The sequence below is a fragment of the Triturus cristatus genome, chromosome 12, assembly GCF_964204655.1.
Source record: "Triturus cristatus chromosome 12, aTriCri1.1, whole genome shotgun sequence".
NCBI classification, from domain to species: Eukaryota; Metazoa; Chordata; class Amphibia; order Caudata; family Salamandridae; genus Triturus; species Triturus cristatus.
The window spans coordinates 216653838-216679774 of NC_140595.1; the positions used below are offsets into that span (position 1 = coordinate 216653838).

Consider the following 25937-nt stretch of genomic DNA (forward strand, 5'->3'; position numbering starts at 1 on the left):
TGTTTATGCAAATGAGCAAGCAGAGAGCTCAGGAATAAAACACCAAACTCATGTCCCCCAAAAAAGCAGCAGACAATTGCTGGATATTCCCCAACTTCTAATACTTTTCTTTTAAACAAATGATAAACAGCCTCACCTGTGGCAAGGCTTAAAAAAATTGAATAAACTCTTAAATGTTCCTCGCCACGGAAATCTTTAGTAAAAGGCGAAAGATTTTTTCGTTTTGAAAAGAAACCAGAATAAGTGACAATATAGCTCTCTAGGGTAAGTGGCGCCACATCAAAGACCCTGTCATTGCGAGGGTGAGGACCTGAAAGGTATTTTCAGGCTCTAAGAAAGAGGGCGAGAACCAGGCCGGTGGGCAAAACAGGCCAACATTTCAGAGTCTCTGCTCAAGGTACAAAAAGGTGGACTGTTCACATGTGTATGTCTGGGAATATGCAAATTTCTTTTGTACTCACCTCAGCTCATTAGGAGTTGTCGGGGCTGCTGGGGAAGGGGAACAGGAAATGTGAATCAGGCTTTTAGTTAAGTGGCACTGTAGGCCTTTTGTCCCCTAGCCATTTTACGCTTTCAACACCATCCCTCCAATCGATATGCTCAGAGCCACCACTGTGCTCTACACATAGCCATGCACCGTATGTGCCTTTTTCACACGTACTTTCATTAAACCTGAATATAGAAGGATATATCTGTCTAGGCTGGAGACACATGAAACAAGTCTGACGTGCCCCTTCAAGTCTACCTGAGAGGAAGCTGACTCAGGATTGGCGACCTCTCAGGGCACCTCTAACAGGCACAAATAACGGGCAAGCCCTATGAAAAGCACAGCATGAGTCTTGGTCCCACCTTTAAAAAGGAGGGTGACCTCTGGGATCTGGCAGCAGGATCTTTGGGAGATAAGAAAATATACTGCCTGCGATCGTGAAGTTTCAAGTCAGTCAAGAAAAGCAATCTCATGCACTGCACAAGCTCTTTCCCATGAGGCACCTCTCCTGCACTCTGTTTATGCAAATGAGCAAGCAGAGAGCTGAGGAATAAAACACCAAACTCATGTCCCCCAAAAATGCAGCAGACAATTGCTGGATATTCCCCAACTTCTAATGTTTTTATTTTAAACAAATGATAAACAGCCTCACCTGTGGCAAGGCTTAAAAAAATTGAATAAACTCTTAAATGTTCCTCTCCACGGAAATCTTTAGTAAAAGGCGAAAGATTTTTTCGTTTTGAAGAGAAACCAGAGTAAGTGACAATATAGCTCTCTAGGGTAAGTGGCGCCACATCAAAGACCCTGTCATTGCGAGGGTGAGGACCTGAAAGGTATTTTCAGGCTCTAAGAAAGAGGGCGAGAACCAGGCCGGTGGGCAAAACAGGCCAACTTTTCAAAGTCTCTGCTCAAGGTACAAAAAAGTGGACTGTTCACATGTGTATGTCTGGGAATATGCAAATTTCTTTTGTACTAACCTCAGCTCATTAGGAGTTGTCGGGGCTGCTGGGGAAGGGGAAAAGGAAATGTGAATCAGGCTTTTAGTTAAGTGGCACTGTAGGCCTTTTGTCCCCTAGCCATTTTACGCTTTCAACACCATCCCTCCAATCGATATGCTCAGAGCCACCACTGCGCTCTACACATAGCCATGCACCGTATGTGCCTTTTTCACACGTACTTTCATTAAACCTGAATATAGAAGGATATATCTGTCTAGGCTGGAGACACGTGAAACAAGTCTGACGTGCCCCTTCAAGTCTACCTGAGAGGAAGCTGACTCAGGATTGGCAACCTCAACGGGCACAAATAACGGGCAAGCCCTATGAAAAGCACAGCATGAGTCTTGGTCCCACCTTTAAAAAGGAGGGTGACCTCTGGGATCTGGCAGCAGGATCTTTGGGAGATAAGAAAATATACTGCCTGCGATCGTGAAGTTTCAAGTCAGTCAAGAAAAGCAATCTCATGCACTGCACAAGCTCTTTCCCATGAGGCACCTCTCCTGCACTCTGTTTATGCAAATGAGCAAGCAGAGAGCTCAGGAATAAAACACCAAACTCATGTCCCCCAAAAAAGCAGCAGACAATTGCTGGATATTCCCCAACTTGTAATGCTTTTCTTTTAAACAAATGATAAACAGCCTCACCTGTGGCAAGGCTTAAAAAAATTGAATAAACTCTTAAATGTTCCTCTCCACGGAAATCTTTAGTAAAAGGCGAAAGATTTTTTCGTTTTGAAGAGAAACCAGAGTAAGTGACAATATAGCTCTCTAGGGTAAGTGGCGGCACATCAAAGACCCTGTCATTGCGAGGGTGAGGACCTGAAAGGTATTTTCAGGCTCTAAGAAAGAGGGCGAGAACCAGGCCGGTGGGCAAAACAGGCCAACATTTCAAAGTCTCTGCTCAAGGTACAAAAAGGTGGACTGTTCACATGTGTATGTCTGGGAATATGCAAATTTCTTTTGTACTCACCTCAGCTCATTAGGAGTTGTCGGGGCTGCTGGGGAAGGGGAACAGGAAATGTGAATCAGGCTTTTAGTTAAGTGGCACTGTAGGCCTTTTGTCCCCTAGCCATTTTACGCTTTCAACACCATCCCTCCAATCGATATGCTCAGAGCCACCACTGTGCTCTACACATAGCCATGCACCGTATGTGCCTTTTTCACACGTACTTTCATTAAACCTGAATATAGAAGGATATATCTGTCTAGGCTGGAGACACGTGAAACAAGTCTGACGTGCCCCTTCAAGTCTACCTGAGAGGAAGCTGACTCAGGATTGGCGACCTCTCAACGGGCACAAATAACGGGCAAGCCCTATGAAAAGCACAGCATGAGTCTTGGTCCCACCTTTAAAAAGGAGGGTGACCTCTGGGATCTGGCAGCAGGATCTTTGGGAGATAAGAAAATATACTGCCTGCGATCGTGAAGTTTCAAGTCAGTCAAGAAAAGCAATCTCATGCACTGCACAAGCTCTTTCCCATGAGGCACCTCTCCTGCACTCTGTTTATGCAAATGAGCAAGCAGAGAGCTCAGGAATAAAACACCAAACTCATGTCCCCCAAAAAAGCAGCAGACAATTGCTGGATATTCCCCAACTGCTAATGCTTTTCTTTTAAACAAATGATAAACAGCCTCACCTGTGGCAAGGCTTAAAAAAATTGAATAAACTCTTAAATGTTCCTTTCCACGGAAATCTTTAGTAAAAGGCGAAAGATTTTTTTGTTTTGAAGAGAAACTAGAGTAAGTGACAATATAGCTCTCTAGGGTAAGTGGCGCCACATCAAAGACCCTGTCATTGCGAGGGTGAGGACCTGAAAGGTATTTTCAGGCTCTAAGAAAGAGGGCGAGAACCAGGCCGGTGGGCAAAACAGGCCAACATTTCAGAGTCTCTGCTCAAGGTACAAAAAGGTGGACTGTTCACATGTGTATGTCTGGGAATATGCAAATTTCTTTTGTACAAACCTCAGCTCATTAGGAGTTGTCGGGGCTGATGGGGAAGGGGAACAGGAAATGTGAATCAGGCTTTCAGTTAAGTGGCACTGTAGGCCTTTTGTCCCCTAGCCATTTTACGCTTTCAACACCATCTCTCCAATTGATATGCTCAGAGCCACCACTGTGCTCTACACATAGCCATGCACCGTATGTGCCTTTTTCACACGTACTTTCATTAAACCTGAATATAGAAGGATATATCTGTCTAGGCTGGAGACACATGAAACAAGTCTGACGTGCCCCTTCAAGTCTACCTGAGAGGAAGCTGACTCAGGATTGGTGACCTCTCAGGGCACCTCTAAACGGGCACAAATAACGGGCAAGCCCTATGAAAAGCACAGCATGAGTCTTGGTCCCACCTTTAAAAAGGAGGGTGACCTCTGGGATCTGGCAGCAGGATCTTTGGGAGATTAGAAAATATACTGCCTGCGATCGTGAAGTTTCAAGTCAGTCAAGAAAAGCAATCTCATGCACTGCACAAGCTCTTTCCCATGAGGCACCTCTCCTGCACTCTGTTTATGCAAATGAGCAAGCAGAGAGCTCAGGAATAAAACACCAAACTCATGTCCCCCAAAAAAGCAGCAGACAATTGCTGGATATTCCCCAACTTCTAATGCTTTTCTTTTAAACAAATGATAAACAGCCTCACCTGTGGCAAGGCTTAAAAAAATTGAATAAACTCTTAAATGTTCCTCTCCACGGAAATCTTTAGTAAAAGGCGAAAGATTTTTTCGTTTTGAAGAGAAACCAGAGTAAGTGACAATATAGCTCTCTAGGGTAAGTGGCGCCACATCAAAGACCCTGTCATTGCGAGGGTGAGGACCTGAAAGGTATTTTCAGGCTCTAAGAAAGAGGGCGAGAACCAGGCCGGTGGGCAAAACAGGCCAACATTTCAGAGTCTCTGCTCAAGGTACAAAAAGGTGGACTGTTCACATGTGTATGTCTGGGAATATGCAAATTTCTTTTGTACAAACCTCAGCTCATTAGGAGTTGTCGGGGCTGCTGGGGAAGGGGAACAGGAAATGTGAATCAGGCTTTCAGTTAAGTGGCACTGTAGGCCTTTTGTCCCCTAGCCATTTTACGCTTTCAACACCACCTCTCCAATCGATATGCTCAGAGCCACCACTGTGCTCTACACATAGCCATGCACCGTATGTGCCTTTTTCACACGTACTTTCATTAAACCTGAATATAGAAGGATATATCTGTCTAGGCTGGAGACACATGAAACAAGTCTGACGTGCCCCTTCAAGTCTACCTGAGAGGAAGCTGACTCAGGATTGGTGACCTCTCAGGGCACCTCTAAACGGGCACAAATAACGGGCAAGCCCTATGAAAAGCACAGCATGAGTCTTGGTCCCACCTTTAAAAAGGAGGGTGACCTCTGGGATCTGGCAGCAGGATCTTTGGGAGATAAGAAAATATACTGCCTGCGATCGTGAAGTTTCAAGTCAGTCAAGAAAAGCAATCTCATGCACTGCACAAGCTCTTTCCCATGAGGCACCTCTCCTGCACTCTGTTTATGCAAATGAGCAAGCAGAGAGCTCAGGAATAAAACACCAAACTCATGTCCCCCAAAAAAGCAGCAGACAATTGCTGGATATTCCCCAACTTGCAATGCTTTTCTTTTAAACAAATGATAAACAGCCTCACCTGTGGCAAGGCTTAAAAAAATTGAATAAACTCTTAAATGTTCCTCTCCACGGAACTCTTTAGTAAAAGGCGAAAGATTTTTTCGTTTTGAAGAGAAACCAGAGTAAGTGACAATATAGCTCTCTAGGGTAAGTGGCGGCACATCAAAGACCCTGTCATTGCGAGGGTGAGGACCTGAAAGGTATTTTCAGGCTCTAAGAAAGAGGGCGAGAACCAGGCCGGTGGGCAAAACAGGCCAACATTTCAAAGTCTCTGCTCAAGGTACAAAAAGGTGGACTGTTCACATGTGTATGTCTGGGAATATGCAAATTTCTTTTGTACTCACCTCAGCTCATTAGGAGTTGTCGGGGCTGCTGGGGAAGGGGAACAGGAAATGTGAATCAGGCTTTTAGTTAAGTGGCACTGTAGGCCTTTTGTCCCCTAGCCATTTTACGCTTTCAACACGCTCTACACATAGCCATGCACCGTATGTGCCTTTTTCACACATACTTTCATTAAACCTGAATATAGAAGGATATATCTGTCTAGGCTGGAGACACGTGAAACAAGTCTGACGTGCCCCTTCAAGTCTACCTGAGAGGAAGCTGACTCAGGATTGGCGACCTCTCAGGGCACCTCTAACGGGCACAAATAACGGGCAAGCCCTATGAAAAGCACAGCATGAGTCTTGGTCCCACCTTTAAAAAGGAGGGTGACCTCTGGGATCTGGCAGCAGGATCTTTGGGAGATAAGAAAATATACTGCCTGCGATCGTGAAGTTTCAAGTCAGTCAAGAAAAGCAATCTCATGCACTGCACAAGCTCTTTCCCATGAGGCACCTCTCCTGCACTCTGTTTATGCAAATGAGCAAGCAGAGAGCTCAGGAATAAAACACCAAACTCATGTCCCCCAAAAAAGCAGCAGACAATTGCTGGATATTCCCCAACTTGTAATGCTTTTCTTTTAAACAAATGATAAACAGCCTCACCTGTGGCAAGGCTTAAAAAAATTGAATAAACTCTTAAATGTTCCTCTCCACGGAAATCTTTAGTAAAAGGCGAAAGATTTTTTCGTTTTGAAGAGAAACCAGAGTAAGTGACAATATAGCTCTCTAGGGTAAGTGGCGGCACATCAAAGACCCTGTCATTGCGAGGGTGAGGACCTGAAAGGTATTTTCAGGCTCTAAGAAAGAGGGCGAGAACCAGGCCAGTGGGCAAAACAGGCCAACATTTCAAAGTCTCTGCTCAAGGTACAAAAAGGTGGACTGTTCACATGTGTATGTCTGGGAATATGCAAATTTCTTTTGTACTCACCTCAGCTCATTAGGAGTTGTCAGGGCTGCTGGGGAAGGGGAACAGGAAATGTGAATCAGGCTTTTAGTTAAGTGGCACTGTAGGCCTTTTGTCCCCTAGCCATTTTACGCTTTCAACACCATCCCTCCAATCGATATGCTCAGAGCCACCACTGTGCTCTACACATAGCCATGCACCGTATGTGCCTTTTTCACACGTACTTTCATTAAACCTGAATATAGAAGGATATATCTGTCTAGGCTGGAGACACGTGAAACAAGTCTGACGTGCCCCTTCAAGTCTACCTGAGAGGAAGCTGACTCAGGATTGGCGACCTCTCAGGGCACCTCTAAACGGACACAAATAACGGGCAAGCCCTATGAAAAGCACAGCATGAGTCTTGGTCCCACCTTTAAAAAGGAGGGTGACCTCTGGGATCTGGCAGCAGGATCTTTGGGAGATAAGAAAATATACTGCCTGCGATCGTGAAGTTTCAAGTCAGTCAAGAAAAGCAATCTCATGCACTGCACAAGCTCTTTCCCATGAGGCACCTCTCCTGCACTCTGTTTAAGCAAATGAGCAAGCAGAGAGCTCAGGAATAAAACACCAAACTCATGTCCCCCAAAAAAGCAGCAGACAATTTCTGGATATTCCCCAACTTGTAATGCTTTTCTTTTAAACAAATGATAAACAGCCTCACCTGTGGCAAGGCTTAAAAAAATTGAATAAACTCTTAAATGTTCCTCTCCACGGAAATCTTTAGTAAAAGGCGAAAGATTTTTTCGTTTTGAAGAGAAACCAGAGTAAGTGACAATATAGCTCTCTAGGGTAAGTGGCGGCACATCAAAGACCCTGTCATTGCGAGGGTGAGGACCTGAAAGGTATTTTCAGGCTCTAAGAAAGAGGGCGAGAACCAGGCCGGTGGGCAAAACAGGCCAACATTTCAAAGTCTCTGCTCAAGGTACAAAAAGGTGGACTGTTCACATGTGTATGTCTGGGAATATGCAAATTTCTTTTGTACTCACCTCAGCTCATTAGGAGTTGTCGGGGCTGCTGGGGAAGGGGAACAGGAAATGTGAATCAGGCTTTCAGTTAAGTGGCACTGTAGGCCTTTTGTCCCCTAGCCATTTTACGCTTTCAACACCATCTCTCCAATCGATATGCTCAGAGCCACCACTGTGCTCTACACATAGCCATGCACCGTATGTGCCTTTTTCACACGTACTTTCATTAAACCTGAATATAGAAGGATATATCTGTCTAGGCTGGAGACACATGAAACAAGTCTGACGTGCCCCTTCAAGTCTACCTGAGAGGAAGCTGACTCAGGATTGGTGACCTCTCACGGGCACAAATAACGGGCAAGCCCTATGAAAAGCACAGCATGAGTCTTGGTCCCACCTTTAAAAAGGAGGGTGACCTCTGGGATCTGGCAGCAGGATCTTTGGGAGATAAGAAAATATACTGCCTGCGATCGTGAAGTTTGAAGTCAGTCAAGAAAAGCAATCTCATGCACTGCACAAGCTCTTTCCCATGAGGCACCTCTCCTGCACTCTGTTTATGCAAATGAGCAAGCAGAGAGCTCAGGAATAAAACACCAAACTAATGTCCCCCAAAAAAGCAGCAGACAATTGCTGGATATTCCCCAACTTCTAATACTTTTCTTTTAAACAAATGATAAACAGCCTCACCTGTGGCAAGGCTTAAAAAAATTGAATAAACTCTTAAATGTTCCTCGCCACGGAAATCTTTAGTAAAAGGCGAAAGATTTTTTCGTTTTGAAGAGAAACCAGAATAAGTGACAATATAGCTCTCTAGGGTAAGTGGCGCCACATCAAAGACCCTGTCATTGCGAGGGTGAGGACCTGAAAGGTATTTTCAGGCTCTAAGAAAGAGGGCGAGAACCAGGCCGGTGGGCAAAACAGGCCAACATTTCAGAGTCTCTGCTCAAGGTACAAAAAGGTGGACTGTTCACATGTGTATGTCTGGGAATATGCAAATTTCTTTTGTACTCACCTCAGCTCATTAGGAGTTGTCGGGGCTGCTGGGGAAGGGGAACAGGAAATGTGAATCAGGCTTTTAGTTAAGTGGCACTGTAGGCCTTTTGTCCCCTAGCCATTTTACGCTTTCAACACCATCCCTCCAATCGATATGCTCAGAGCCACCACTGTGCTCTACACATAGCCATGCACCGTATGTGCCTTTTTCACACGTACTTTCATTAAACCTGAATATAGAAGGATATATCTGTCTAGGCTGGAGACACATGAAACAAGTCTGACGTGCCCCTTCAAGTCTACCTGAGAGGAAGCTGACTCAGGATTGGCGACCTCTCAGGGCACCTCTAACAGGCACAAATACCGGGCAAGCCCTATGAAAAGCACAGCATGAGTCTTGGTCCCACCTTTAAAAAGGAGGGTGACCTCTGGGATCTGGCAGCAGGATCTTTGGGAGATAAGAAAATATACTGCCTGCGATCGTGAAGTTTCAAGTCAGTCAAGAAAAGCAATCTCATGCACTGCACAAGCTCTTTCCCATGAGGCACCTCTCCTGCACTCTGTTTATGCAAATGAGCAAGCAGAGAGCTCAGGAATAAAACACCAAACTCATGTCCCCCAAAAAAGCAGCAGACAATTACTGCATATTCCCCAACTTCTAATGTTTTTATTTTAAACAAATGATAAACAACCTCACCTGTGACAAGGCTTAAAAAAATTGAATAAACTCTTAAATGTTCCTCTCCACGGAAATCTTTAGTAAAAGGCGAAAGATTTTTTCGTTTTGAAGAGAAACCAGAGTAAGTGACAATATAGCTCTCTAGGGTAAGTGGCGCCACATCAAAGACCCTGTCATTGCGAGGGTGAGGACCTGAAAGGTATTTTCAGGCTCTAAGAAAGAGGGCGAGAACCAGGCCGGTGGGCAAAACAGGCCAACATTTCAGAGTCTCTGCTCAAGGTACAAAAAGGTGGACTGTTCACATGTGTATGTCTGGGAATATGCAAATTTCTTTTGTACTCACCTCAGCTCATTAGGAGTTGTCGGGGCTGCTGGGGAAGGGGAACAGGAAATGTGAATCAGGCTTTCAGTTAAGTGGCACTGTAGGCCTTTTGTCCCCTAGCCATTTTACGCTTTCAACACCATCTCTCCAATCGATATGCTCAGAGCCACCACTGTGCTCTACACATAGCCATGCACCGTATGTGCCTTTTTCACACGTACTTTCATTAAACCTGAATATAGAAGGATATATCTGTCTAGGCTGGAGACACATGAAACAAGTCTGACGTGCCCCTTCAAATCTACCTGAGAGGAAGCTGACTCAGGATTGGCGACCTCTCAACGGGCACAAATAACGGGCAAGCCCTATGAAAAGCACAGCATGAGTCTTGGTCCCACCTTTAAAAAGGAGGGTGACCTCTGGGATCTGGCAGCAGGATCTTTGGGAGATAAGAAAATATACTGCCTGCGATCGTGAAGTTTCAAGTCAGTCAAGAAAAGCAATCTCATGCACTGCACAAGCTCTTTCCCATGAGGCACCTCTCCTGCACTCTGTTTATGCAAATGAGCAAGCAGAGAGCTCAGGAATAAAACACCAAACTCATGTCCCCCAAAAAAAACAGCAGACAATTGCTGGATATTCCCCAACTTGTAATGCTTTTCTTTTAAACAATTGATAAACAGCCTCACCTGTGGCAAGGCTTAAAAAAATTGAATAAACTCTTAAATGTTCCTCTCCACGGAAATCTTTAGTAAAAGGCGAAAGATTTTTTCGTTTTGAAGAGAAACCAGAGTAAGTGACAATATAGCTCACTAGGGTAAGTGGCGCCACATCAAAGACCCTGTCATTGCGAGGCTGAGGACCTGAAAGGTATTTTCAGGCTCTAAGAAAGAGGGCGAGAACCAGGCCGGTGGGCAAAACAGGCCAACATTTCAGAGTCTCTGCTCAAGGTACAAAAAGGTGGACTGTTCACATGTGTATGTCTGGGAATATGCAAATTTCTTTTGTACTCACCTCAGCTCATTAGGAGTTGTCGGGGCTGCTGGGGAAGGGGAACAGGAAATGTGAATCAGGCTTTCAGTTAAGTGGCACTGTAGGCCTTTTGTCCCCTAGCCATTTTACGCTTTCAACACCATCTCTCCAATCGATATGCTCAGAGCCACCACTGTGCTCTACACATAGCCATGCACCGTATGTGCCTTTTTCACACGTACTTTCATTAAACCTGAATATAGAAGGATATATCTGTCTAGGCTGGAGACACATGAAACAAGTCTGACGTGCCCCTTCAAGTCTACCTGAGAGGAAGCTGACTCAGGATTGGTGACCTCTCACGGGCACAAATAACGGGCAAGCCCTATGAAAAGCACAGCATGAGTCTTGGTCCCACCTTTAAAAAGGAGGGTGACCTCTGGGATCTGGCAGCAGGATCTTTGGGAGATAAGAAAATATACTGCCTGCGATCGTGAAGTTTCAAGTCAGTCAAGAAAAGCAATCTCATGCACTGCACAAGCTCTTTCCCATGAGGCACCTCTCCTGCACTCTGTTTATGCAAATGAGCAAGCAGAGAGCTCAGGAATAAAACACCAAACTCATGTCCCCCAAAAAAGCAGCAGACAATTGCTGGATATTCCCCAACTTGTAATGCTTTTCTTTTAAACAAATGATAAACAGCCTCACCTGTGGCAAGGCTTAAAAAAATTGAATAAACTCTTAAATGTTCCTCTCCACGGAAATCTTTAGTAAAAGGCGAAAGATTTTTTCGTTTTGAAGAGAAACCAGAGTAAGTGACAATATAGCTCTCTAGGGTAAGTGGCGGCACATCAAAGACCCTGTCATTGCGAGGGTGAGGACCTGAAAGGTATTTTCAGGCTCTAAGAAAGAGGGCGAGAACCAGGCCGGTGGGCAAAACAGGCCAACATTTCAAAGTCTCTGCTCAAGGTACAAAAAGATGGACTGTTCAGATGTGTATGTCTGGGAATATGCAAATTTCTTTTGTACTCACCTCAGCTCATTAGGAGTTGTCAGGGCTGCTGGGGAAGGGGAACAGGAAATGTGAATCAGGCTTTTAGTTAAGTGGCACTGTAGGCCTTTTGTCCCCTAGCCATTTTACGCTTTCAACACCATCCCTCCAATCGATATGCTCAGAGCCACCACTGTGCTCTACACATAGCCATGCACCGTATGTGCCTTTTTCACACGTACTTTCATTAAACCTGAATATAGAAGGATATATCTGTCTAGGCTGGAGACACGTGAAACAAGTCTGACGTGCCCCTTCAAGTCTACCTGAGAGGAAGCTGACTCAGGATTGGCGACCTCTCAGGGCACCTCTAAACGGACACAAATAACGGGCAAGCCCTATGAAAAGCACAGCATGAGTCTTGGTCCCACCTTTAAAAAGGAGGGTGACCTCTGGGATCTGGCAGCAGGATCTTTGGGAGATAAGAAAATATACTGCCTGCGATCGTGAAGTTTCAAGTCAGTCAAGAAAAGCAATCTCATGCACTGCACAAGCTCTTTCCCATGAGGCACCTCTCCTGCACTCTGTTTATGCAAATGAGCAAGCAGAGAGCTCAGGAATAAAACACCAAACTCATGTCCCCCAAAAAAGCAGCAGACAATTTCTGGATATTCCCCAACTTGTAATGCTTTTCTTTTAAACAAATGATAAACAGCCTCACCTGTGGCAAGGCTTAAAAAAATTGAATAAACTCTTAAATGTTCCTCTCCACGGAAATCTTTAGTAAAAGGCGAAAGATTTTTTCGTTTTGAAGAGAAACCAGAGTAAGTGACAATATAGCTCTCTAGGGTAAGTGGCGGCACATCAAAGACCCTGTCATTGCGAGGGTGAGGACCTGAAAGGTATTTTCAGGCTCTAAGAAAGAGGGCGAGAACCAGGCCGGTGGGCAAAACAGGCCAACATTTCAAAGTCTCTGCTCAAGGTACAAAAAGGTGGACTGTTCACATGTGTATGTCTGGGAATATGCAAATTTCTTTTGTACTCACCTCAGCTCATTAGGAGTTGTCGGGGCTGCTGGGGAAGGGGAACAGGAAATGTGAATCAGGCTTTTAGTTAAGTGGCACTGTAGGCCTTTTGTCCCCTAGCCATTTTACGCTTTCAACACCATCCCTCCAATCGATATGCTCAGAGCCACCACTGTGCTCTACACATAGCCATGCACCGTATGTGCCTTTTTCACACGTACTTTCATTAAACCTGAATATAGAAGGATATATCTGTCTAGGCTGGAGACACGTGAAACAAGTCTGACGTGCCCCTTCAAGTCTACCTGAGAGGAAGCTGACTCAGGATTGGCGACCTCTCAGGGCACCTCGAACGGGCACAAATAACGGGCAAGCCCTATGAAAAGCACAGCATGAGTCTTGGTCCCACCTTTAAAAAGGAGGGTGACCTCTGGGATCTGGCAGCAGGATCTTTGGGAGATAAGAAAATATACTGCCTGCGATCGTGAAGTTTGAAGTCAGTCAAGAAAAGCAATCTCATGCACTGCACAAGCTCTTTCCCATGAGGCACCTCTCCTGCACTCTGTTTATGCAAATGAGCAAGCAGAGAGCTCAGGAATAAAACACCAAACTCATGTCCCCCAAAAAAGCAGCAGACAATTGCTGGATATTCCCCAACTTCTAATACTTTTCTTTTAAACAAATGATAAACAGCCTCACCTGTGGCAAGGCTTAAAAAAATTGAATAAACTCTTAAATGTTCCTCGCCACGGAAATCTTTAGTAAAAGGCGAAAGATTTTTTCGTTTTGAAGAGAAACCAGAATAAGTGACAATATAGCTCTCTAGGGTAAGTGGCGCCACATCAAAGACCCTGTCATTGCGAGGGTGAGGACCTGAAAGGTATTTTCAGGCTCTAAGAAAGAGGGCGAGAACCAGGCCGGTGGGCAAAACAGGCCAACATTTCAGAGTCTCTGCTCAAGGTACAAAAAGGTGGACTGTTCACATGTGTATGTCTGGGAATATGCAAATTTCTTTTGTACTCACCTCAGCTCATTAGGAGTTGTCGGGGCTGCTGGGGAAGGGGAACAGGAAATGTGAATCAGGCTTTTAGTTAAGTGGCACTGTAGGCCTTTTGTCCCCTAGCCATTTTACGCTTTCAACACCATCCCTCCAATCGATATGCTCAGAGCCACCACTGTGCTCTACACATAGCCATGCACCGTATGTGCCTTTTTCACACGTACTTTCATTAAACCTGAATATAGAAGGATATATCTGTCTAGGCTGGAGACACATGAAACAAGTCTGACGTGCCCCTTCAAGTCTACCTGAGAGGAAGCTGACTCAGGATTGGCGACCTCTCAGGGCACCTCTAACAGGCACAAATAACGGGCAAGCCCTATGAAAAGCACAGCATGAGTCTTGGTCCCACCTTTAAAAAGGAGGGTGACCTCTGGGATCTGGCAGCAGGATCTTTGGGAGATAAGAAAATATACTGCCTGCGATCGTGAAGTTTCAAGTCAGTCAAGAAAAGCAATCTCAAGCACTGCACAAGCTCTTTCCCATGAGGCACCTCTCCTGCACTCTGTTTATGCAAATGAGCAAGCAGAGAGCTGAGGAATAAAACACCAAACTCATGTCCCCCAAAAATGCAGCAGACAATTGCTGGATATTCCCCAACTTCTAATGTTTTTATTTTAAACAAATGATAAACAGCCTCACCTGTGGCAAGGCTTAAAAAAATTGAATAAACTCTTAAATGTTCCTCTCCACGGAAATCTTTAGTAAAAGGCGAAAGATTTTTTCGTTTTGAAGAGAAACCAGAGTAAGTGACAATATAGCTCTCTAGGGTAAGTGGCGCCACATCAAAGACCCTGTCATTGCGAGGGTGAGGACCTGAAAGGTATTTTCAGGCTCTAAGAAAGAGGGCGAGAACCAGGCCGGTGGGCAAAACAGGCCAACTTTTCAAAGTCTCTGCTCAAGGTACAAAAAAGTGGACTGTTCACATGTGTATGTCTGGGAATATGCAAATTTCTTTTGTACTAACCTCAGCTCATTAGGAGTTGTCGGGGCTGCTGGGGAAGGGGAAAAGGAAATGTGAATCAGGCTTTTAGTTAAGTGGCACTGTAGGCCTTTTGTCCCCTAGCCATTTTACGCTTTCAACACCATCCCTCCAATCGATATGCTCAGAGCCACCACTGCGCTCTACACATAGCCATGCACCCTATGTGCCTTTTTCACACGTACTTTCATTAAACCTGAATATAGAAGGATATATCTGTCTAGGCTGGAGACACATGAAACAAGTCTGACGTGCCCCTTCAAGTCTACCTGAGAGGAAGCTGACTCAGGATTGGTGACCTCTCAGGGCACCTCTAAACGGACACAAATAACGGGCAAGCCCTATGAAAAGCACAGCATGAGTCTTGGTCCCACCTTTAAAAAGGAGGGTGACCTCTGGGATCTGGCAGCAGGATCTTTGGGAGATAAGAAAATATACTGCCTGCGATCGTGAAGTTTCAAGTCAGTCAAGAAAAGCAATCTCATGCACTGCACAAGCTCTTTCCCATGAGGCACCTCTCCTGCACTCTGTTTATGCAAACGAGCAAGCAGAGAGCTCAGGAATAAAACACCAAACTCATGTCCCCCAAAAAAGCAGCAGACAATTACTGCATATTCCCCAACTTCTAATGTTCTTATTTTAAACAAATGATAAACAGCCTCACCTGTGACAAGGCTTAAAAAAATTGAATAAACTCTTAAATGTTCCTCTCCACGGAAATCTTTAGTAAAAGGCGAAAGATTTTTTCGTTTTGAAGAGAAACCAGAGTAAGTGACAATATAGCTCTCTAGGGTAAGTGGCGCCACATCAAAGACCCTGTCATTGCGAGGGTGAGGACCTGAAAGGTATTTTCAGGCTCTAAGAAAGAGGGCGAGAACCAGGCCGGTGGGCAAAACAGGCCAACATTTCAGAGTCTCTGCTCAAGGTACAAAAAGGTGGACTGTTCACATGTGTATGTCTGGGAATATGCAAATTTCTTTTGTACTCACCTCAGCTCATTAGGAGTTGTCGGGGCTGCTGGGGAAGGGGAACAGGAAATGTGAATCAGGCTTTCAGTTAAGTGGCACTGTAGGCCTTTTGTCCCCTAGCCATTTTACGCTTTCAACACCATCTCTCCAATCGATATGCTCAGAGCCACCACTGTGCTCTACACATAGCCATGCACCGTATGTGCCTTTTTCACACGTACTTTCATTAAACCTGAATATAGAAGGATATATCTGTCTAGGCTGGAGACACATGAAACAAGTCTGACGTGCCCCTTCAAATCTACCTGAGAGGAAGCTGACTCAGGATTGGCGACCTCTCAGGGCACCTCTAACAGGCACAAATAACGGGCAAGCCCTATGAAAAGCACAGCATGAGTCTTGGTCCCACCTTTAAAAAGGAGGGTGACCTCTGGGATCTGGCAGCAGGATCTTTGGGAGATAAGAAAATATACTGCCTGCGATCGTGAAGTTTCAAGTCAGTCAAGAAAAGCAATCTCATGCACTGCACAAGCTCTTTCCCATGAGGCACCTCTCCTGCACTCTGTTTATGCAAATGAGCAAGCAGAGAGCTGAGGAATAAAACACCAAACTCATGTCCCCCAAAAATGCAGCAGACAATTGCTGGATATTCCCCAACTTCTAATGTTTTTATTTTAAACAAATGATAAACAGCCTCACCTGTGGCAAGGCTTAAAAAAATTGAATAAACTCTTAAATGTTCCTCTCCACGGAAATCTTTAGTAAAAGGCGAAAGATTTTTTCGTTTTGAAGAGAAACCAGAGTAAGTGACAATATAGCTCTCTAGGGTAAGTGGCGCCACATCAAAGACCCTGTCATTGCGAGGGTGAGGACCTGAAAGGTATTTTCAGGCTCTAAGAAAGAGGGCGAGAACCAGGCCGGTGGGCAAAACAGGCCAACTTTTCAAAGTCTCTGCTCAAGGTACAAAAAAGTGGACTGTTCACATGTGTATGTCTGGGAATATGCAAATTTCTTTTGTACTAACCTCAGCTCATTAGGAGTTGTCGGGGCTGCTGGGGAAGGAGAAAAGGAAATGTGAATCAGGCTTTTAGTTAAGTGGCACTGTAGGCCTTTTGTCCCCTAGCCATTTTACGCTTTCAACACCATCCCTCCAATCGATATGCTCAGAGCCACCACTGCGCTCTACACATAGCCATGCACCCTATGTGCCTTTTTCACACGTACTTTCATTAAACCTGAATATAGAAGGATATATCTGTCTAGGCTGGAGACACATGAAACAAGTCTGACGTGCCCCTTCAAGTCTACCTGAGAGGAAGCTGACTCAGGATTGGTGACCTCTCAGGGCACCTCTAAACGGACACAAATAACGGGCAAGCCCTATGAAAAGCACAGCATGAGTCTTGGTCCCACCTTTAAAAAGGAGGGTGACCTCTGGGATCTGGCAGCAGGATCTTTGGGAGATAAGAAAATATACTGCCTGCGATCGTGAAGTTTCAAGTCAGTCAAGAAAAGCAATCTCATGCACTGCACAAGCTCTTTCCCATGAGGCACCTCTCCTGCACTCTGTTTATGCAAATGAGCAAGCAGAGAGCTCAGGAATAAAACACCAAACTCATGTCCCCCAAAAAAGCAGCAGACAATTACTGCATATTCTCCAACTTCTAATGTTTTTATTTTAAACAAATGATAAACAGCCTCACCTGTGACAAGGCTTAAAAAAATTGAATAAACTCTTAAATGTTCCTCTCCACGGAAATCTTTAGTAAAAGGCGAAAGATTTTTTCGTTTTGAAGAGAAACCAGAGTAAGTGACAATATAGCTCTCTAGGGTAAGTGGCGCCACATCAAAGACCCTGTCATTGCGAGGGTGAGGACCTGAAAGGTATTTTCAGGCTCTAAGAAAGAGGGCGAGAACCAGGCCGGTGGGCAAAACAGGCCAACATTTCAGAGTCTCTGCTCAAGGTACAAAAAGGTGGACTGTTCACATGTGTATGTCTGGGAATATGCAAATTTCTTTTGTACTCACCTCAGCTCATTAGGAGTTGTCGGGGCTGCTGGGGAAGGGGAACAGGAAATGTGAATCAGGCTTTCAGTTAAGTGGCACTGTAGGCCTTTTGTCCCCTAGCCATTTTACGCTTTCAACACCATCTCTCCAATCGATATGCTCAGAGCCACCACTGTGCTCTACACATAGCCATGCACCGTATGTGCCTTTTTCACACGTACTTTCATTAAACCTGAATATAGAAGGATATATCTGTCTAGGCTGGAGACACATGAAACAAGTCTGACGTGCCCCTTCAAATCTACCTGAGAGGAAGCTGACTCAGGATTGGCGACCTCTCAACGGGCACAAATAACAGGCAAGGCCTATGAAAAGCACAGCATGAGTCTTGGTCCCACCTTTAAAAAGGAGGGTGACCTCTGGGATCTGGCAGCAGGATCTTTGGGAGATAAGAAAATATACTGCCTGCGATCGTGAAGTTTCAAGTCAGTCAAGAAAAGCAATCTCATGCACTGCACAAGCTCTTTCCCATGAGGCACCTCTCCTGCACTCTGTTTATGCAAATGAGCAAGCAGAGAGCTCAGGAATAAAACACCAAACTCATGTCCCCCAAAAAAGCAGCAGACAATTGCTGCATATTCCCCAACTTCTAATGTTTTTATTTTAAACAAATGATAAACAGCCTCACCTGTGGCAAGGCTTAAAAAAATTGAATAAACTCTTAAACGTTCCTCTCCACGGAAATCTTTAGTAAAAGGCGAAAGATTTTTTCGTTTTGAAGAGAAACCAGAGTAAGTGACAATATAGCTCTCTAGGGTAAGTGGCGCCACATCAAAGACCCTGTCATTGCGAGGGTGAGGACCTGAAAGGTATTTTCAGGCTCTAAGAAAGAGGGCGAGAACCAGGCCGGTGGGCAAAACAGGCCAACATTTCAAAGTCTCTGCTCAAGGTACAAAAAGGTGGACTGTTCACATGTGTATGTCTGGGAATATGCAATTTTCTTTTGTACTCACCTCAGCTCATTAGGAGTTGTCGGGGCTGCTGGGGAAGGGGAACAGGAAATGTGAATCAGGCTTTCAGTTAAGTGGCACTGTAGGCCTTTTGTCCCCTAGCCATTTTACGCTTTCAACACCATCCCTCCAATCGATATGCTCAGAGCCACCACTGTGCTCTACACATAGCCATGCACCGTATGTGCCTTTTTCACATGTACTTTCATTAAACCTGAATATAGAAGGATATATCTGTCTAGGCTGGAGACACATGAAACAAGTCTGACGTGCCCCTTCAAGTCTACCTGAGAGGAAGCTGACTCAGGATTGGTGACCTCTCACGGGCACAAATAACGGGCAAGCCCTATGAAAAGCACAGCATGAGTCTTGGTCCCACCTTTAAAAAGGAGGGTGACCTCTGGGATCTGGCAGCAGGATCTTTGGGAGATAAGAAAATATACTGCCTGCGATCGTGAAGTTTCAAGTCAGTCAAGAAAAGCAATCCCATGCACTGCACAAGCTCTTTCCCATGAGGCACCTCTCCTGCACTCTGTTTATGCAAATGAGCAAGCAGAGAGCTCAGGAATAAAACACCAAACTCATGTCCCCCAAAAAAGCAGCAGACAATTGCTGGATATTCCCCAACTTCTAATGCTTTTCTTTTAAACAAATCATAAACAGCCTCACCTGTGGCAAGGCTTAAAAAAATTGAATAAACTCTTAAATGTTCCTTTCCACGGAAATCTTTACTAAAAGGCGAAAGATTTTTTCGTTTTGAAGAGAAACCAGAGTAAGTGACAATATAGCTCTCTAGGGTAAGTGGCGCCACATCAAAGACCCTGTCATTGCGAGGGTGAGGACCTGAAAGGTATTTTCAGGCTCTAAGAAAGAGGGCGAGAACCAGGCCGGTGGGCAAAACAGGCCAACATTTCAGAGTCTCTGCTCAAGGTACAAAAAGGTGGACTGTTCACATGTGTATGTCTGGGAATATGCAAATTTCTTTTGTACTCACCTCAGCTCATTAGGAGTTGTCGGGGCTGCTGGGGAAGGGGAACAGGAAATGTGAATCAGGCTTTCAGTTAAGTGGCACTGTAGGCCTTTTGTCCCCTAGCCATTTTACGCTTTCAACACCATCTCTCCAATCGATATGCTCAGAGCCACCACTGTGCTCTACACATAGCCATGCACCGTATGTGCCTTTTTCACACGTACTTTCATTAAACCTGAATATAGAAGGATATATCTGTCTAGGCTGGAGACACATGAAACAAGTCTGACGTGCCCCTTCAAGTCTACCTGAGAGGAAGCTGACTCAGGATTGGCGACCTCTCAACGGGCACAAATAACGGGCAAGCCCTATGAAAAGCACAGCATGAGTCTTGGTCCCACCTTTAAAAAGGAGGGTGACCTCTGGGATCTGGCAGCAGGATCTTTGGGAGATAAGAAAATATACTGCCTGCGATCGTGAAGTTTCAAGTCAGTCAAGAAAAGCAATCTCATGCACTGCACAAGCTCTTTCCCATGAGGCACCTCTCCTGCACTCTGTTTATGCAAATGAGCAAGCAGAGAGCTCAGGAATAAAACACCAAACTCATGTCCCCCAAAAAAGCAGCAGACAATTGCTGGATATTCCCCAACTGCTAATGCTTTTCTTTTAAACAAATGATAAACAGCCTCACCTGTGGCAAGGCTTAAAAAAATTGAATAAACTCTTAAATGTTCCTTTCCACGGAAATCTTTAGTAAAAGGCGAAAGATTTTTTTGTTTTGAAGAGAAACTAGAGTAAGTGACAATATAGCTCTCTAGGGTAAGTGGCGCCACATCAAAGACCCTGTCATTGCGAGGGTGAGGACCTGAAAGGTATTTTCAGGCTCTAAGAAAGAGGGCGAGAACCAGGCCGGTGGGCAAAACAGGCCAACATTTCAGAGTCTCTGCTCAAGGTACAAAAAGGTGGACTGTTCACATGTGTATGTCTGGGAATATGCAAATTTCTTTTGTACAAACCTCAGCTCATTAGGAGTTGTCGGGGCTGCTGGGGAAGGGGAACAGGAAATGTGAATCAGGCTTTCAGTTAAGTGGCACTGTAGGCCTTTTGTCCCCTAGCCATTTTACGCTTTCAACACCATCTCTCCAATCGATATGCTCAGAGCCACCACTGTGCTCTACACATAGCCATGCACCGTATGTGCCTTTTTCACACGTACTTTCATTAAACCTGAATATAGAAGGATATATCTGTCTAGGCTGGAGACACATGAAACAAGTCTGACGTGCCCCTTCAAGTCTACCTGAGAGGAAGCTGACTCAGGATTGGTGACCTCTCACGGGCACAAATAACGGGCAAGCCCTATGAAAAGCACAGCATGAGTCTTGGTCCCACCTTTAAAAAGGAGGGTGACCTCTGGGATCTGGCAGCAGGATCTTTGGGAGATAAGAAAATATACTGCCTGCGATCGTGAAGTTTCAAGTCAGTCAAGAAAAGCAATCTCATGCACTGCACAAGCTCTTTCCCATGAGGCACCTCTCCTGCACTCTGATTATGCAAATGAGCAAGCAGAGAGCTCAGGAATAAAACACCAAACTCATGTCCCCCAAAAAAGCAGCAGACAATTGCTGGATATTCCCCAACTTGTAATGCTTTTCTTTTAAACAAATGATAAACAGCCTCACCTGTGGCAAGGCTTAAAAAAATTGAATAAACTCTTAAATGTTCCTCTCCACGGAAATCTTTAGTAAAAGGCGAAAGATTTTTTCGTTTTGAAGAGAAACCAGAGTAAGTGACAATATAGCTCTCTAGGGTAAGTGGCGGCACATCAAAGACCCTGTCATTGCGAGGGTGAGGACCTGAAAGGTATTTTCAGGCTCTAAGAAAGAGGGCGAGAACCAGGCCGGTGGGCAAAACAGGCCAACATTTCAAAGTCTCTGCTCAAGGTACAAAAAGGTGGACTGTTCAGATGTGTATGTCTGGGAATATGCAAATTTCTTTTGTACTCACCTCAGCTCATTAGGAGTTGTCAGGGCTGCTGGGGAAGGGGAACAGGAAATGTGAATCAGGCTTTTAGTTAAGTGGCACTGTAGGCCTTTTGTCCCCTAGCCATTTTACGCTTTCAACACCATCCCTCCAATCGATATGCTCAGAGCCACCACTGTGCTCTACACATAGCCATGCACCGTATGTGCCTTTTTCACACGTACTTTCATTAAACCTGAATATAGAAGGATATATCTGTCTAGGCTGGAGACACGTGAAACAAGTCTGACGTGCCCCTTCAAGTCTACCTGAGAGGAAGCTGACTCAGGATTGGTGACCTCTCACGGGCACAAATAACGGGCAAGCCCTATGAAAAGCACAGCATGAGTCTTGGTCCCACCTTTAAAAAGGAGGGTGACCTCTGGGATCTGGCAGCAGGATCTTTGGGAGATAAGAAAATATACTGCCTGCGATCGTGAAGTTTGAAGTCAGTCAAGAAAAGCAATCTCATGCACTGCACAAGCTCTTTCCCATGAGGCACCTCTCCTGCACTCTGTTTATGCAAATGAGCAAGCAGAGAGCTCAGGAATAAAACACCAAACTCATGTCCCCCAAAAAAGCAGCAGACAATTGCTGGATATTCCCCAACTTCTAATACTTTTCTTTTAAACAAATGATAAACAGCCTCACCTGTGGCAAGGCTTAAAAAAATTGAATAAACTCTTAAATGTTCCTCGCCACGGAAATCTTTAGTAAAAGGCGAAAGATTTTTTCGTTTTGAAGAGAAACCAGAATAAGTGACAATATAGCTCTCTAGGGTAAGTGGCGCCACATCAAAGACCCTGTCATTGCGAGGGTGAGGACCTGAAAGGTATTTTCAGGCTCTAAGAAAGAGGGCGAGAACCAGGCCGGTGGGCAAAACAGGCCAACATTTCAGAGTCTCTGCTCAAGGTACAAAAAGGTGGACTGTTCACATGTGTATGTCTGGGAATATGCAAATTTCTTTTGTACTCACCTCAGCTCATTAGGAGTTGTCGGGGCTGCTGGGGAAGGGGAACAGGAAATGTGAATCAGGCTTTTAGTTAAGTGGCACTGTAGGCCTTTTGTCCCCTAGCCATTTTACGCTTTCAACACCATCCCTCCAATCGATATGCTCAGAGCCACCACTGTGCTCTACACATAGCCATGCACCGTATGTGCCTTTTTCACACGTACTTTCATTAAACCTGAATATAGAAGGATATATCTGTCTAGGCTGGAGACACATGAAACAAGTCTGACGTGCCCCTTCAAGTCTACCTGAGAGGAAGCTGACTCAGGATTGGCGACCTCTCAGGGCACCTCTAACAGGCACAAATAACGGGCAAGCCCTATGAAAAGCACAGCATGAGTCTTGGTCCCACCTTTAAAAAGGAGGGTGACCTCTGGGATCTGGCAGCAGGATCTTTGGGAGATAAGAAAATATACTGCCTGCGATCGTGAAGTTTCAAGTCAGTCAAGAAAAGCAATCTCATGCACTGCACAAGCTCTTTCCCATGAGGCACCTCTCCTGCACTCTGTTTATGCAAATGAGCAAGCAGAGAGCTGAGGAATAAAACACCAAACTGATGTCCCCCAAAAATGCAGCAGACAATTGCTGGATATTCCCCAACTTCTAATGTTTTTATTTTAAACAAATGATAAACAGCCTCACCTGTGGCAAGGCTTAAAAAAATTGAATAAACTCTTAAATGTTCCTCTCCACGGAAATCTTTAGTAAAAGGCGAAAGATTTTTTCGTTTTGAAGAGAAACCAGAGTAAGTGACAATATAGCTCTCTAGGGTAAGTGGCGCCACATCAAAGACCCTGTCATTGCGAGGGTGAGGACCTGAAAGGTATTTTCAGGCTCTAAGAAAGAGGGCGAGAACCAGGCCGGTGGGCAAAACAGGCCAACTTTTCAAAGTCTCTGCTCAAGGTACAAAAAAGTGGACTGTTCACATGTGTATGTCTGGGAATATGCAAATTTCTTTTGTACTAACCTCAGCTCATTAGGAGTTGTCGGGGCTGCTGGGGAAGGGGAAAAGGAAATGTGAATCAGGCTTTTAGTTAAGTGGCACTGTAGGCCTTTTGTCCCCTAGCCATTTTACGCTTTCAACACCATCCCTCCAATCGATATGCTCAGAGCCACCACTGCGCTCTACACATAGCCATGCACCCTATGTGCCTTTTTCACACGTACTTTCATTAAACCTGAATATAGAAGGATATATCTGTCTAGGCTGGAGACACATGAAACAAGTCTGACGTGCCCCTTCAAGTCTACCTGAGAGGAAGCTGACTCAGGATTGGCGACCTCTCAACGGGCACAAATAACGGGCAAGCCCTATGAAAAGCACAGCATGAGTCTTGGTCCCACCTTTAAAAAGGAGGGTGACCTCTGGGATCTGGCAGCAGGATCTTTGGGAGATAAGAAAATATACTGCCTGCGATCGTGAAGTTTCAAGTCAGTCAAGAAAAGCAATCTCATGCACTGCACAAGCTCTTTCCCATGAGGCACCTCTCCTGCACTCTGTTTATGCAAATGAGCAAGCAGAGAGCTCAGGAATAAAACACCAAACTCATGTCCCCCAAAAAAGCAGCAGACAATTGCTGGATATTCCCCAACTGCTAATGCTTTTCTTTTAAACAAATGATAAACAGCCTCACCTGTGGCAAGGCTTAAAAAAATTGAATAAACTCTTAAATGTTCCTTTCCACGGAAATCTTTAGTAAAAGGCGAAAGATTTTTTTGTTTTGAAGAGAAACTAGAGTAAGTGACAATATAGCTCTCTAGGGTAAGTGGCGCCACATCAAAGACCCTGTCATTGCGAGGGTGAGGACCTGAAAGGTATTTTCAGGCTCTAAGAAAGAGGGCGAGAACCAGGCCGGTGGGCAAAACAGGCCAACATTTCAGAGTCTCTGCTCAAGGTACAAAAAGGTGGACTGTTCACATGTGTATGTCTGGGAATATGCAAATTTCTTTTGTACAAACCTCAGCTCATTAGGAGTTGTCGGGGCTGCTGGGGAAGGGGAACAGGAAATGTGAATCAGGCTTTCAGTTAAGTGGCACTGTAGGCCTTTTGTCCCCTAGCCATTTTACGCTTTCAACACCATCTCTCCAATCGATATGCTCAGAGCCACCACTGTGCTCTACACATAGCCATGCACCGTATGTGCCTTTTTCACACGTACTTTCATTAAACCTGAATATAGAAGGATATATCTGTCTAGGCTGGAGACACATGAAACAAGTCTGACGTGCCCCTTCAAGTCTACCTGAGAGGAAGCTGACTCAGGATTGGTGACCTCTCAGGGCACCTCTAAACGGGCACAAATAACGGGCAAGCCCTATGAAAAGCACAGCATGAGTCTTGGTCCCACCTTTAAAAAGGAGGGTGACCTCTGGGATCTGGCAGCAGGATCTTTGGGAGATTAGAAAATATACTGCCTGCGATCGTGAAGTTTCAAGTCAGTCAAGAAAAGCAATCTCTTGCACTGCACAAGCTCTTTCCCATGAGGCACCTCTCCTGCACTCTGTTTATGCAAATGAGCAAGCAGAGAGCTCAGGAATAAAACACCAAACTCATGTCCCCCAAAAAAGCAGCAGACAATTGCTGGATATTCCCCAACTTCTAATGCTTTTCTTTTAAACAAATGATAAACAGCCTCACCTGTGGCAAGGCTTAAAAAAATTGAATAAACTCTTAAATGTTCCTCTCCACGGAAATCTTTAGTAAAAGGCGAAAGATTTTTTCGTTTTGAAGAGAAACCAGAGTAAGTGACAATATAGCTCTCTAGGGTAAGTGGCGCCACATCAAAGACCCTGTCATTGCGAGGGTGAGGACCTGAAAGGTATTTTCAGGCTCTAAGAAAGAGGGCGAGAACCAGGCCGGTGGGCAAAACAGGCCAACATTTCAGAGTCTCTGCTCAAGGTACAAAAAGGTGGACTGTTCACATGTGTATGTCTGGGAATATGCAAATTTCTTTTGTACAAACCTCAGCTCATTAGGAGTTGTCGGGGCTGCTGGGGAAGGGGAACAGGAAATGTGAATCAGGCTTTCAGTTAAGTGGCACTGTAGGCCTTTTGTCCCCTAGCCATTTTACGCTTTCAACACCACCTCTCCAATCGATATGCTCAGAGCCACCACTGTGCTCTACACATAGCCATGCACCGTATGTGCCTTTTTCACACGTACTTTCATTAAACCTGAATATAGAAGGATATATCTGTCTAGGCTGGAGACACATGAAACAAGTCTGACGTGCCCCTTCAAGTCTACCTGAGAGGAAGCTGACTCAGGATTGGTGACCTCTCAGGGCACCTCTAAACGGGCACAAATAACGGGCAAGCCCTATGAAAAGCACAGCATGAGTCTTGGTCCCACCTTTAAAAAGGAGGGTGACCTCTGGGATCTGGCAGCAGGATCTTTGGGAGATAAGAAAATATACTGCCTGCGATCGTGAAGTTTCAAGTCAGTCGAGAAAAGCAATCTCATGCACTGCACAAGCTCTTTCCCATGAGGCACCTCTCCTGCACTCTGTTTATGCAAATG

The 25937-nt window shown here is 45.0% G+C and overlaps 26 non-coding genes across 26 annotated transcripts; all 26 read right to left on the reverse strand.

Annotated features, from left to right (window-relative positions):
* Positions 1–128: 128 nt before the first annotated feature.
* On the reverse strand, positions 129–243 carry LOC146773160 (U5 spliceosomal RNA). The gene has a single exon (XR_014974738.1). It is a non-coding gene; the product is annotated as a U5 spliceosomal RNA (small nuclear RNA).
* Positions 244–1131: 888 nt separating this feature from the next.
* Positions 1132–1246, reverse strand: LOC146773161 (U5 spliceosomal RNA). The gene has a single exon (XR_014973225.1). It is a non-coding gene; the product is annotated as a U5 spliceosomal RNA (small nuclear RNA).
* Positions 1247–2121: 875 nt separating this feature from the next.
* LOC146773162 (U5 spliceosomal RNA) lies at positions 2122–2236 on the reverse strand. Its single transcript, XR_014973236.1, has one exon. It is a non-coding gene; the product is annotated as a U5 spliceosomal RNA (small nuclear RNA).
* An 877-nt stretch (positions 2237–3113) lies between these two features.
* LOC146773163 (U5 spliceosomal RNA) lies at positions 3114–3228 on the reverse strand. The gene has a single exon (XR_014974744.1). It is a non-coding gene; the product is annotated as a U5 spliceosomal RNA (small nuclear RNA).
* Positions 3229–4117: 889 nt separating this feature from the next.
* Positions 4118–4232, reverse strand: LOC146773164 (U5 spliceosomal RNA). Its single transcript, XR_014973248.1, has one exon. It is a non-coding gene; the product is annotated as a U5 spliceosomal RNA (small nuclear RNA).
* An 889-nt stretch (positions 4233–5121) lies between these two features.
* Positions 5122–5236, reverse strand: LOC146773165 (U5 spliceosomal RNA). The gene has a single exon (XR_014974504.1). It is a non-coding gene; the product is annotated as a U5 spliceosomal RNA (small nuclear RNA).
* An 852-nt stretch (positions 5237–6088) lies between these two features.
* LOC146773166 (U5 spliceosomal RNA) lies at positions 6089–6203 on the reverse strand. The gene has a single exon (XR_014973259.1). It is a non-coding gene; the product is annotated as a U5 spliceosomal RNA (small nuclear RNA).
* An 889-nt stretch (positions 6204–7092) lies between these two features.
* Positions 7093–7207, reverse strand: LOC146773167 (U5 spliceosomal RNA). The gene has a single exon (XR_014973270.1). It is a non-coding gene; the product is annotated as a U5 spliceosomal RNA (small nuclear RNA).
* An 876-nt stretch (positions 7208–8083) lies between these two features.
* On the reverse strand, positions 8084–8198 carry LOC146773168 (U5 spliceosomal RNA). The gene has a single exon (XR_014974537.1). It is a non-coding gene; the product is annotated as a U5 spliceosomal RNA (small nuclear RNA).
* An 888-nt stretch (positions 8199–9086) lies between these two features.
* Positions 9087–9201, reverse strand: LOC146773169 (U5 spliceosomal RNA). The gene has a single exon (XR_014973750.1). It is a non-coding gene; the product is annotated as a U5 spliceosomal RNA (small nuclear RNA).
* An 878-nt stretch (positions 9202–10079) lies between these two features.
* On the reverse strand, positions 10080–10194 carry LOC146773170 (U5 spliceosomal RNA). The gene has a single exon (XR_014973281.1). It is a non-coding gene; the product is annotated as a U5 spliceosomal RNA (small nuclear RNA).
* Positions 10195–11070: 876 nt separating this feature from the next.
* On the reverse strand, positions 11071–11185 carry LOC146773171 (U5 spliceosomal RNA). Its single transcript, XR_014973292.1, has one exon. It is a non-coding gene; the product is annotated as a U5 spliceosomal RNA (small nuclear RNA).
* An 889-nt stretch (positions 11186–12074) lies between these two features.
* On the reverse strand, positions 12075–12189 carry LOC146773172 (U5 spliceosomal RNA). The gene has a single exon (XR_014973303.1). It is a non-coding gene; the product is annotated as a U5 spliceosomal RNA (small nuclear RNA).
* An 888-nt stretch (positions 12190–13077) lies between these two features.
* Positions 13078–13192, reverse strand: LOC146773173 (U5 spliceosomal RNA). The gene has a single exon (XR_014974538.1). It is a non-coding gene; the product is annotated as a U5 spliceosomal RNA (small nuclear RNA).
* An 888-nt stretch (positions 13193–14080) lies between these two features.
* LOC146773174 (U5 spliceosomal RNA) lies at positions 14081–14195 on the reverse strand. Its single transcript, XR_014973314.1, has one exon. It is a non-coding gene; the product is annotated as a U5 spliceosomal RNA (small nuclear RNA).
* Positions 14196–15084: 889 nt separating this feature from the next.
* On the reverse strand, positions 15085–15199 carry LOC146773175 (U5 spliceosomal RNA). Its single transcript, XR_014972837.1, has one exon. It is a non-coding gene; the product is annotated as a U5 spliceosomal RNA (small nuclear RNA).
* An 888-nt stretch (positions 15200–16087) lies between these two features.
* Positions 16088–16202, reverse strand: LOC146773176 (U5 spliceosomal RNA). The gene has a single exon (XR_014973325.1). It is a non-coding gene; the product is annotated as a U5 spliceosomal RNA (small nuclear RNA).
* An 889-nt stretch (positions 16203–17091) lies between these two features.
* Positions 17092–17206, reverse strand: LOC146773177 (U5 spliceosomal RNA). The gene has a single exon (XR_014972848.1). It is a non-coding gene; the product is annotated as a U5 spliceosomal RNA (small nuclear RNA).
* An 877-nt stretch (positions 17207–18083) lies between these two features.
* On the reverse strand, positions 18084–18198 carry LOC146773178 (U5 spliceosomal RNA). The gene has a single exon (XR_014973754.1). It is a non-coding gene; the product is annotated as a U5 spliceosomal RNA (small nuclear RNA).
* Positions 18199–19074: 876 nt separating this feature from the next.
* LOC146773179 (U5 spliceosomal RNA) lies at positions 19075–19189 on the reverse strand. Its single transcript, XR_014974776.1, has one exon. It is a non-coding gene; the product is annotated as a U5 spliceosomal RNA (small nuclear RNA).
* An 877-nt stretch (positions 19190–20066) lies between these two features.
* Positions 20067–20181, reverse strand: LOC146773180 (U5 spliceosomal RNA). The gene has a single exon (XR_014974746.1). It is a non-coding gene; the product is annotated as a U5 spliceosomal RNA (small nuclear RNA).
* Positions 20182–21057: 876 nt separating this feature from the next.
* Positions 21058–21172, reverse strand: LOC146773181 (U5 spliceosomal RNA). The gene has a single exon (XR_014973336.1). It is a non-coding gene; the product is annotated as a U5 spliceosomal RNA (small nuclear RNA).
* An 876-nt stretch (positions 21173–22048) lies between these two features.
* LOC146773182 (U5 spliceosomal RNA) lies at positions 22049–22163 on the reverse strand. The gene has a single exon (XR_014974539.1). It is a non-coding gene; the product is annotated as a U5 spliceosomal RNA (small nuclear RNA).
* An 888-nt stretch (positions 22164–23051) lies between these two features.
* Positions 23052–23166, reverse strand: LOC146773183 (U5 spliceosomal RNA). Its single transcript, XR_014973347.1, has one exon. It is a non-coding gene; the product is annotated as a U5 spliceosomal RNA (small nuclear RNA).
* An 877-nt stretch (positions 23167–24043) lies between these two features.
* Positions 24044–24158, reverse strand: LOC146773184 (U5 spliceosomal RNA). Its single transcript, XR_014974747.1, has one exon. It is a non-coding gene; the product is annotated as a U5 spliceosomal RNA (small nuclear RNA).
* An 889-nt stretch (positions 24159–25047) lies between these two features.
* Positions 25048–25162, reverse strand: LOC146773185 (U5 spliceosomal RNA). Its single transcript, XR_014973359.1, has one exon. It is a non-coding gene; the product is annotated as a U5 spliceosomal RNA (small nuclear RNA).
* Between the last annotated feature and the right edge of the window lie 775 nt (positions 25163–25937).